At 41.5% G+C, this 10,631-nt stretch overlaps 1 protein-coding gene across 1 annotated transcript in view; it reads left to right on the top strand.

Annotated features, from left to right (window-relative positions):
• Positions 1-2,968: 2,968 nt before the first annotated feature.
• The window catches only part of smpd3 (sphingomyelin phosphodiesterase 3), a 90,990-nt gene continuing 83,327 nt past the window's right edge, over positions 2,969-10,631 (top strand). The window contains exon 1 of the mRNA XM_085464812.1: positions 2,969-3,164. The gene's annotated coding sequence lies outside the window, so the exon portion shown is untranslated. The remainder of the gene's footprint in view (positions 3,165-10,631) is intronic.

Below are 10,631 nucleotides of genomic sequence, written 5' to 3'. Positions count from 1 at the left end.
GCCTCCTTGTTCACCTGATCTGAACCCCATTGAGAACCTGTGGTCCATCATCAAATGTGAGATTTACAAGGAGGGAAAACAGTACACCTCTCTGAACAGTGTCTGGGAGGCTGTGGTTGCTGCTGCACGCAATGTTGATGGTGAACAGATCAGAACACTGACAGAATCCATGGATGGCAGGCTTTTGAGTGTCCTTGCAAAGAAAGGTGGCTATGTTGGTCGCTGATTTGTTTTTGGTTTTTTTTTGAAAGTCAGAAATGTATATTTGTGAATGTGGAGATGTTATATTGGTTTCACTGGTAAAAATAAATAATTGAAATGGGTATATATTTGTTTTTTGTTAAGTTGCCTAATAATTATGCACAGTAATAGTCACCTGCACACACAGATACCCCCCTAAAATAGCTAAAACTAAAAACAAACTAAAAACTACTTCCAAAAACATTCAGCTTTGATATTAATGAGTTTTTTTGGGTTCATTGAGAACATGGTTGATGTTCAATAATAAAATTATTCCTCAAAAATACAACTTGCCTAATAATTCTGCACTCCCTGTATATATGACCCTGTTAATCAAGAATAAAAAATTTATGTCCGTGTTTAAAAGTAATTGCTTGGTTTTTAGTAAAACCAAAGAAAGGAAGAATACAGAGGTCAGTGAACAAAGACTGTCTTGAGACTGGGATGAAGGTTTCCTGTGACCAAATGCAAACAGTTGTGTTGCTCACTGGTGTTCACTCGGTCGGCTACATTTGAACCTCATCTGGAACATCTGGAGAAACTTTAATGTGCCAACTGTCAGTGCTGATAGACTTAGAGTGATAATAAATTACTGCAGGTGTATGAAGCCTGTGGTGTGCTGCGTTAGAAGACCAAAAATTTGGGAATGTTCAGCTCTGCATTTCTTGCACAAATGCCAGTGTTTTCCAAAAACTGTGGAAAAGTGTGTTTTCAGCTTGCTCGAGCATGTATTTGCATCAGATTTTGGATCAATTTTTGTCTTTTCCACAAACTTTCTTGATGTTTTAAAGTGCCAGTGAAGTTGAAACCCTGTGGCGATGCAAAGTGTCTATGCGGTGTACTTACAGAGGGCCAAATGCATAAATGTGAGAGATGTCAAGCAGTCTTTTTGACTTGTGTTATAAATATATAATTTTAAGGCTGCATGTCCAAATCATGTCTCTGAAGCACAGGTTTGTGCTTTGGATACAACCAATCCAGAGCTGTAGACGTGCATGTACTGCCTCCAGCCATGATTTCGTGCTAAGAAAGGCATCTTTACTCAGAGTAACAGTCTTTTAATATTACACAAAGATACAATAATGCATTTCAAATTGATATTTCATTTATTAGGGGAAAAAAACTATCCACACCTACCTGTGCGCTCCCTGATCCTAATAACTGGTCGAGCTATACTCTACTTGCAAGAACGACAATCGGTTTAGACTCAGAGATGGACTTACTGGTGTGTCTCTGGTCATTTTCTTGATGCATAACCCAAGTGTGTTTAAGCACCAGGGCTTGAGCTGATGTCCATACATTCTCCTAAACAAAATTAATGGTTCCACCAATTGAGGCCAATCATCCCAGTCCTGAAGCAGCAACGCAGCCCCAGACCATCACACTACCACCATCATATTTGACTGCTGGTCTGATGTTCTCGTAATGAAATGTTGTGTTAGTTTTACGGTGGAAGGAATCAGACCTTCCAAAAAGTGCAACCTTTGTCTTGACATCCAAAAAAAATATCTTCTCAAAAGAGTTGTGGATTACGAAGATGTTTTGTGAAAACGTGAGACGAGACACGGAGTTATTTTTGTCAACAATGGTTTTCTCCCTGAACTCTCCATTTAAAGCTATTTTAGCCCCGTCTCTGACTAATTGTTGAATCATGAACTCAAAGTTTCCAGGGTTTATTTTTATCTTGGGGTTATTATTTTTAGTAATCCTGTATTTGAGTTTATTAGTTTTGCCACCTAGTTTCTGTTTAGTGATGCATTCTTTCTTTTAGTTGTCCTTCTCACTCACTCATTATTGTGTGTATAAGTGGCCTTAGTTTACCTTTGTGCTCCTTGTTGTGTCATACAGTTTTTAAGCCCGTCTGCTCTCCAGTGTTGTTCTGCATTTGGGTTCTCATTTTTGTTACATTCCTAAATATGACACTGGCTTCTTTTGAGACCTCCTGGATTAGTCGTCTGTGTGCTTTTTGAGGAATGTTGGTAGACTGGAAAGATTCACCACTGTTCCAAGCTTTCTCCATTTGTGGATAACGGCTCCTATTTAAGGCTTTTGAACTCCTAAAGCCTTAGAAATAGTGTTGTACCCCTTTCCAGATAGATGTCATTGACTTTTCAGGTATTTCCTTAGATCGTGGCATGAGCTGTTGCTTTTTGAGATTTTTTTTGCTTCACTTAGTCGACAGGTTGTATTTAAGTGATTTCTTGTACTCAGCATGTCTGGCAGTAATCAGGTTTGAGGCACAAAGTCCTTTTACCAGTGCAGACTACATATGCAAAAATACACATGCATAAATTCAACAAATGAAATCTTTCAAAAATTGCTGACTTTATGCTAAAATATGATATAAACATATCTGAATATTGCGGTTGTACCCCATCTTTGCTATTGCAGAATTCTCACATAGATTTTACTTCAGAAACTGTCCAACGTCACCTTGACTGTGATTTGCTCCTGTAATAAAACAAACAATAAAACAACTTTACCTTACTTTATAAGGTAAAGTCTCTATTTTAAAAATACATTTTTTGGAGTAACCCAAAACCCAACTTCACTGTACTTTAATAGATGTTAATTGATCAATAAATCAAACACCTATACCCACTCTCTCTCTCTCTCTCTCTCTCTCTCTCTCTCTGTCTTTCAGTCGCTAGGGAAGTGGGCGTGGCGTCGTAACCAGGCAGTGACGTCAGCGGGAGCTGTTCAAAGTGGTGTGGTGCTGAAAAGACAACTCTCCCGGCCGCTCAGTCAGGCAGCCAGACGCCCGCCCGCTCGCTCGTTCGCTCGCTCGGCTCTAGGTCGGTTGTTCCGCGGCCAGCAGCTGGTCCGGGGACGCTGGATTTCACCGCCTTGAAGAGCGTTCATTAGCGCTCAGTGCAGGAAGACAGAGAAGGAGGAGAAGCCCATGTGGGAGCGATTTCCAACAAGTAAGTCGGCTCTTTCCTCAGCAGCAGCAGCAGTAGTAGCAGGGACTAATACTTTTATACCGGGGTAGAGATGTTGGTAAATCGCGAGTGATCCTTTTGTAACAGCAGCACGTGTGTGTGTGTGTGTGTGTGTGTGTGTGTGTGTGTGTGTGTGTGTGTGTGTGTGTGTGTGTGTGTGTGTTCCAGCCGCGCCTAAATCTTAGTCTGTGTGCCTGCCCGGGGTAAAACATTTGACTCACATTTGCATGAACCAATGGTCAGACATGCTCTCGTTCTCTGTCTCACTCTCTCCGTGTGCGTTTGTGCGTGTGTGTGTGTGCATGTGTGGCTCTCTCACACATGCACATTGTTTTCCTTGCCTGGATGTCTGGGATGAGATGCGGTGCAAGTGAATGGAAAGTCTCCCCCTCGTACTCGCTGTTTCAGTGAGCTACACGACAGGAACGGTAACTCTGATGTTTTCAGCTGGACTTAAACGTGGTGTTCACTTCACTGGCTGACTGTGCTTTTTCATAAAGCTGCCGCCTGATGCAGTGGCTTTGTGGTTTGAGTGGTTTACACCAGCAGGCATCTTACTGGGAGGACTGGTATTTTAGTGGGCAGGCCTGCTGCTGTGTCTTCTGATAGCTGATACAGCATCACAGTGTGGCAGAAAGTGCACCAGACTCTCTGTTAGTGAGGTGTGTGTGTGTGTGTGTGTGTGTGTGTGTGTGTGTGTGTGTGTGTGTGTGTGTGTGTGTGTGTGTGTGTGTGTGTGTGTGTGTGTGTGTGTGTCTTTTCATTCCAGAGTATATGTTTAGGTGTGGCCTGACCGGTCTCCTCTCCTCTCCTCATTTCCTTTTATGGGTTCTTCTTTTTCACCTCCTTCCCTCAGTTTCCTGCCCCTGCTTCTTCCTTCTCCTTCTTTCTTTTTTCCTCTTTATGCCCTCATCAGTCTGATAGCTTGTTTTATCTTCAGTCTTTTGTTTCATCCTCCTTTCCTCTTCTTTTCTTCAACACTCTTCTCATCATGGATTTTTTCCCTCCCTCTTTTAATATTTCTTCGTCTTGTCTTTTCCATCTGTGATGTCTTAAGTTGTCAGACATTTAATTTCCTCTTCCTCATCAGGTCTCTCTTATCTTCTTTTTATTTCTTTTTTACCTCTCCTTTCCTCCTTCCTCATCCATCTTATCCTTTTCTTGTACGTCCTCTGTCCTCCCCTTTTTGCGCCTCCCCTTCTCCCTCTTTCTTGTAATCTGGTCTTTCTTTTTTCTTCCCACTCTTTTCCACTACATCCTTTCCTATTCATTTCTTCCTTTCATCTCTCACTGTTTTATCATCTCTTAGTGTCTTTTGTTTCCTCCTTCATTTACTTCTTTTGCCTTACTTGTCCTTGCCTACACCCTTTTTGTTCTCTCCTTTCCTTCCTTCACTTTCTCCTCTCCTTTTTTTGTCTCACATGTGTTTCTTTCATTTATCTCATGTTGTTTCCTTTCCTCTTCTCTTTCCCACCTTCCTTCTTTTTTCTTAATCTTTCACTTCCTCTGCAGTATTGCTTTATCGCCTACTTTTATCTTTTGTTTCCTTCTTTTTGTTAAATCAATATCATGCCCTCTTGTACCCCCATTTGGCTCTAATCTCCCCCTTTTGGTTCTCTCCTGTTATTTTACTTTCCTCCCTGCCCTTCTTTCCTTCTCCTCTTTTCTTAGCTTACCCCCACATTGTTTCTTTTTCTCTCCATTTCTTCTCTTCCTTTGCTGTCCTGCAACTTTTCTTGCCACCTCTTCTCTTTTTCTCCCGCTCGACATTTATTCTAGTCTTGCCTTATCTCATCATATTTCCTTTCATCCTCGTCTCTCGCATCTTTTTTCTATAGCTTGGTCTTTCCACTCTTCTCCTCTCCTCTCAGTTTTTTATTGGCATTGCTGATGTGGTGAAAGGGAGTGGAGCCTCCACACATATGCACATCCAAAGTAAAGCAACCGGCAGTCAGCTCTACTGTCTTTTTGATTTTGCTCTCCTTGCAGCATAAACACCATCCAATGTGACAGCAGCCCTGTAGAAGACATCAAAGTCTGAAACCTTTTTTTCCCCATTAGGACTCATTTTCCATCTAATTTGCCCGTTTTCTGTATCTCCTCATTAAAGCTTTAAGATCATTTTTAAAAAGGGCCCAATTTGAAAGTTCAGAAGCTGAGGGGTGCTTATTTTTACTTCCTAAATCAAGATAATGACCCTGATCTGTGACATCATCTTTTTATCCAAATTTGGAAAGATCCCTTTAAGGACTTGCCACACTGCATCACTCCCTTTCAATAAACACATGTGGTGTCACAGGAATCACCAAGACCTCATGTTTACAGAAATATAGCCCATTAAAATGTATTTTAAACACTGCTTGCATCACAGATGTGAGGATGTGCTGTGTCCCAAATCTTTATGACTGCTGGGTATCAGGACTTGTGCTTTGCAGCTGCTGGAAAAATGAAATGTAAAGAAACAGATGCTGTGTGAGAAAATCATTTGGTTACAGTAGCTGTTTATTCATCCATCTGTTTTTCTGTCACTCTACTGTACTGCCTGTGCTATGAGGCAGGTTTAACCCTGGGTTTTCATGCTTACAAATGTTGTTCACTTCTTACCAGGGCACATCACCATGGTAACTTATGCTGCAGACCTAACCTGCTTCAGAAAAAAAGAAGCAATCAATTTCCTGGGAAAAAAAGCATCAATGATCTTCAACGATCCCTCTCAGACATCTACAGCCTTGTCTTTCCTTTAGGAATACCCACAAGAAGTATAGATTCTTGGGAACAATTTTATTTCTCGTTCTTTTCTAACATTTGTTGGCCTCAGGCAATTTTAAAGCCTCTTCATTGTTCTTAAAGGCTTAAAATAGGAATATATAGTCGTAAAACAGGGCGCCTAAATGTTGCATTTGTTAACTTTATATCAATGCAACAAGTAAAGCTTCTTAACAGCTAGCTGTGCTGACAGGGAGCAGATCCCAGGTATGAATGTCCTGGCTGGCTGTGGCATGTTCAGGTAAACTGCTGATTTTAAGTGGAGACCTGTCGAGGTCTACGTTAAGGATGGATGTGGTTAGATCCTCCTGTATCGTGATGATGGCGTGGTGATACTTATAGGTCTGTTAACTGAAACAGATGCCTTTTCTCTTTGCGTCCAGACTTTAGGATTCGTTTTTTTAGTCTTACTCAAAAGTACTTTGCCGGAAGTCACATTCAAACATTGACACAGCATGATGTTGTGCTATAGCTAGATGCACACACACATACACATTTCTACACTGACTCCAGCAGTGATGCTTTATATTGCGCACTCTGTGTTTAATCTGTACAGTTTCTTCTAACTGTACAGATTGTTGTTTTTGCTCTTCTTCCTGTAGACCTGCACATGTTTGAGGTTCTACATGCAGTGCTGTGAAAAAGCATTTTTTCCGCCTTCCTGCTTTTTTTTGCCCTTTTTTTGTCATTTTTTTAAGTATATGTTTTGCATTTGGAGTGGCCAAGTCAAAGTCTGGACTCAAATCAGATTGAGATGCTTTGGCATGACCTTAAAGGCACCATCCATGGTAGAAAACTCTCCAATGTGGCTTTTCGTGCAAAGAAGACTAGGACAAAAATCCTCCACAGCACATGAAAGATTCATTTCCAATTATTGCAAACACTTGATTACAGTTCTTGCTGCCAAGCGGAGCACAAGCAGTTATTAGGGTTAGGGGGGAAATGACCTACATAGCCAGGTAAGTCTGGAAAATGTTCTTTGAATTTTCTGACAATATGAGAGTGCTGTATAATGTATGCTTCTGCATTCATGTGGATGTAAATATAGGTACACAGAAAGCAGTTTAAGCCCTCTCTTTGCATCTCTTTGCATTTAGATCTGTTCTCATAGCCCGCCTCTTTTTGTAGTTCCCCGGTTATCTCAGAATTAGAGTAATCCTGTGCCTTTAGTCAAAACACCATGTCTGCTTTCAGTTCTGTCACACATTTAATGGGGCCCGTGGTTGCCAGCGCAGCAGAAGTCTTCACAATATGCCTGCATCTTTAAACACAATCTCGAGACTAACATCTTCAGTCTGGCTTGCACAACATCTCCGCGTTTGCCAGTTTTATTGCTTAAATCATCACCTTCTGTTTGATATTTAGAAATGAAAACTGTGAGTCATAACCCTCTTTGGTGAGTGCCTGTTATTGTTATTCTTTTCTAATTGTGGTTTTAGATGTGTAATCTTTCAAACAAATGTCCTGATGTCTTTATTAAATTCAGTGGATGCTGAGAGCTTTGATGATTAACATCTCAGAACGAGGCCGGAGGCGTGATCTGCGCTCAGTTTGATGGCCCAATTTGCTGCGTGTTCAAAAATCCCCCGAAAAAGCTAACTAGGACTCCCCCCTCTTCCAGTGGCCTTTCTGTTACTGGCAGAAAATGTGAAGGGAAGTAGTTCAACTAGTCATGGCCCTGGGTGTCCATCAGTCTGGGCTATCTGTTCCTGACAGGCAAAGCAGGTGATTGAGCGGACCCGGCTGGTCAATAGCAGAGGGAGGTGCGGGGGTCTGTCATGGGAGTTCAGAGATACCTGATAGTGCAGGATCCAGTTTCTCTCCCTGCAGGCAGGTACAGAGAGATCATAAATACTCGTTAATAGATGGTGGCATAATATTTGGTTCTCACAGTGAATGGAACAATCCACCTGCTCTAAATTGCCTCAAGGAGGTCAGAGGTCATCTCGGTGAAAAACATGACTGAGATGGATGTTTGTCATTACAGAAGCTAAGACTTGAGCTGATCATCTGCTGCAGCTGGTTGTCAGGCTCTGTTCACTCTTTACTCTGTGAAGTAACCCATGAAGCTCTTTTCTAAACTGGATGGCTTCAGGTCTGCTTATAGAGCAAAATCACTGGCTTTGCATCAGAAGTTAGAGAGGGGGTCTCTGCCGATCCAGAAACTGCTCTAGTGCTCGCCAAACCACGTTTTTATTAATATATAAACTCATCATTAAGGGTATCAAATGTCATCTTTATGGGGGAATCAAGAAGAGATGCCTTGTGAGTGTATCTCTGAACCAGCAGCAGCTTGTTACACGTTCGAAAGCTTCACTTGAGCCCAAACGTGCAAAAAGTTTTGAAGCAGCAACCTTTCAGAATTTAAACACTACACAAGTACACATTGTACATACTGTAATAACCTGACTTGTTACCTCCTTATTCTACTTTATCTACCTTTAACTATTTTTAATGTAAAAATAATTACATTGTAATTTCAAATAGAACACATTGAAATTCTATTTATTTAAAACGTGCAACATTTTATAAAGTGCTGCCAAGTGTTTCTCTCTTGCTCAGAGTAAAAATGTACTAAAATTAAACCTTGCAGTGGCACAAGAGGTAAAAGTCGAACATCTCCATCCTCCTTCCATTGCTCATTAATCTGTTCCCATACTAGATTTATCCCGACTAGCTTTTGCTTTAGAGTTTTTCATTCAGGTCATTTTGGGCTGCCAGATTTGCTGCTTTATTTTTAGCGATGATGCAATTGCTTTTTTTTCCACGCAAGTCCAATTTTTTCATCTTGCCAGGTCAAAAGATGCTGCACATTACGTCTCCATGAGCTGAATGCACCCTGCACAATTATAATCAAAATTGAGATGTAAACGTGATTTTTAGACGTCCTTCCTTTTTGTTTTTAATGTGTTGGGCTGAGACTTCACAGTTCTCATACGTCTGTCGGTTCCCCTGCCTCTACCTGCTACTCTCATATGAGCCTGAATACAGCGTATCCCCACAGCCACCGGTGGCAGATCCAGCAAGCAGCCAAAGTAAACACACAAAGGAAGCCTCGACTGTAGCTTGTACACTTTCCTTCGCTTTCCAAATCTCATTTTAAAACTGGAATCTTTATCTGTCCGTGTGCAGCAGTGAGTGGTCTGCAGCAGAGATTAGAGGCTTGTTGTTGACAGTCAAGTGGAGGCCTGCTGTCTTTTGAATTAGCCACTGAGATCCTTGTAGGACGTGTGATACCTGTGGGCTTATGCTCTTAATTTCAAACCATGAGGATGGAATCGTGGTGTGAAACGTGGCTGCCATGGCTCACTCTTTATTACAGCAGACCTTACTGGCACTGGTAGCACAGTATATTGTATTTTAAAATACAATATATGTTGATGATTTGATCATAAGGTGCAAAAATAAGGTGAGAGGATCAACGTCTTTACATTAGCAGCTCCATTGGAGACTGCTGTTTTTGCAGTATAGCAGGTTTCTTCATTTAGCTTTTGTGTGTTTATTAAACACAGCAATGAATCATAATTTGTCTAAATAAGAGAGAGCGTTTTGGATGCAGTGGTTAGCGTTGCTGCACAGTAGGAAGTGGCTGGGTTCAGATCCACTGGGCCTTTATGTGTGGTGCTTGCATGCTCTCCCTGTGCCTGAGTGGGCTGCAGCACATAATTAAGAAAGACATTCTTAATTAGGATTCAGGGTATTTTTGTTTTTTGGAATAAGTTTAGAATCAACATATTTTTGCCACTTACGTTGTAGCTTTTCCACTGCTCTGTTCAGCTAACCTATGGTATTCTAGGTTGCGCTAAAAGCATTATCTATTGTTGCGCCTTTAGCACAGCAATCGAACACACACACAGATGCACAAAGACACACATGACTCGGACAAAAGGACTGCGAGCGCTTTTATTTCTGAACGGGACAGAGGAGAATGGAGATATGTTTTACTGGCAGTCTTTTAGCTTGAACATCCAAGCTGAGAGCCTCTTATTTATATATAGGCGCAGAAGTTTCGAGTGTGTGAGTGTCTGAAGGCAGGTGTGACTGGGTACCACATATTTTTCAGCAAACTTGCACCTTATGGTGAGCACGATTAAAAAACCCCTGCCAGGTTTTCAGGTTGCAGACTCTCAGAGGACCATTTTTCACCGCCTGCCAATATACCGCACACATGGATTGGTGATGTGGTGCCTGTGCGCTGCAGCAGATCAGACGGGAAGCCCCTCATTGAAAGCCTGTGGGATTAGCTATTTCACAGGATTGTCACCCTGATCCTCTAATGTTTTGTTAGCTTGGCCTACTTAAAGACCACATCTGGTCAGTGTGATGCTATGCAGGAGTGCTAAAAAAGCTGTTTAACCTATATAACATGAGGTCTATGTGGTCAGGACAAGTTCCAAACAAAGCTACTCTACAGCCACTGTTTACTTCCGTTAGTCCTATGGCCTGTTTTTTTCTTCACAGCAACAAAGCAGCTGAATTTTACTTGAATCTTTTTGAACCCGCACAACATCCAGCTAATGCAGTTAAAATAATTCATTATTCATAGCAGGACATAAATAGTAAGTCTGCTGGGTAAATGTGATTGCGAAACTGTGTCAAGCTTGAGGAACGTTTTCCCCTTTTTGTTTTCTGTCTGAAAGTTAGATGAAGAGATTGGCACCGACCTTTGTTACTGTGCAACTG

The sequence above is a fragment of the Copadichromis virginalis genome, linkage group LG7 (assembly GCF_057382275.1).
Source record: "Copadichromis virginalis isolate Kocher_CV1m ecotype Utaka linkage group LG7, C_Virginalis_male_GT1.1, whole genome shotgun sequence".
Taxonomy (NCBI): Eukaryota; Metazoa; Chordata; class Actinopteri; order Cichliformes; family Cichlidae; genus Copadichromis; species Copadichromis virginalis.
The sequence above is the reverse complement of the archived record's forward strand: the minus strand, read 5'-3'. Positions and strand labels throughout refer to the sequence as shown.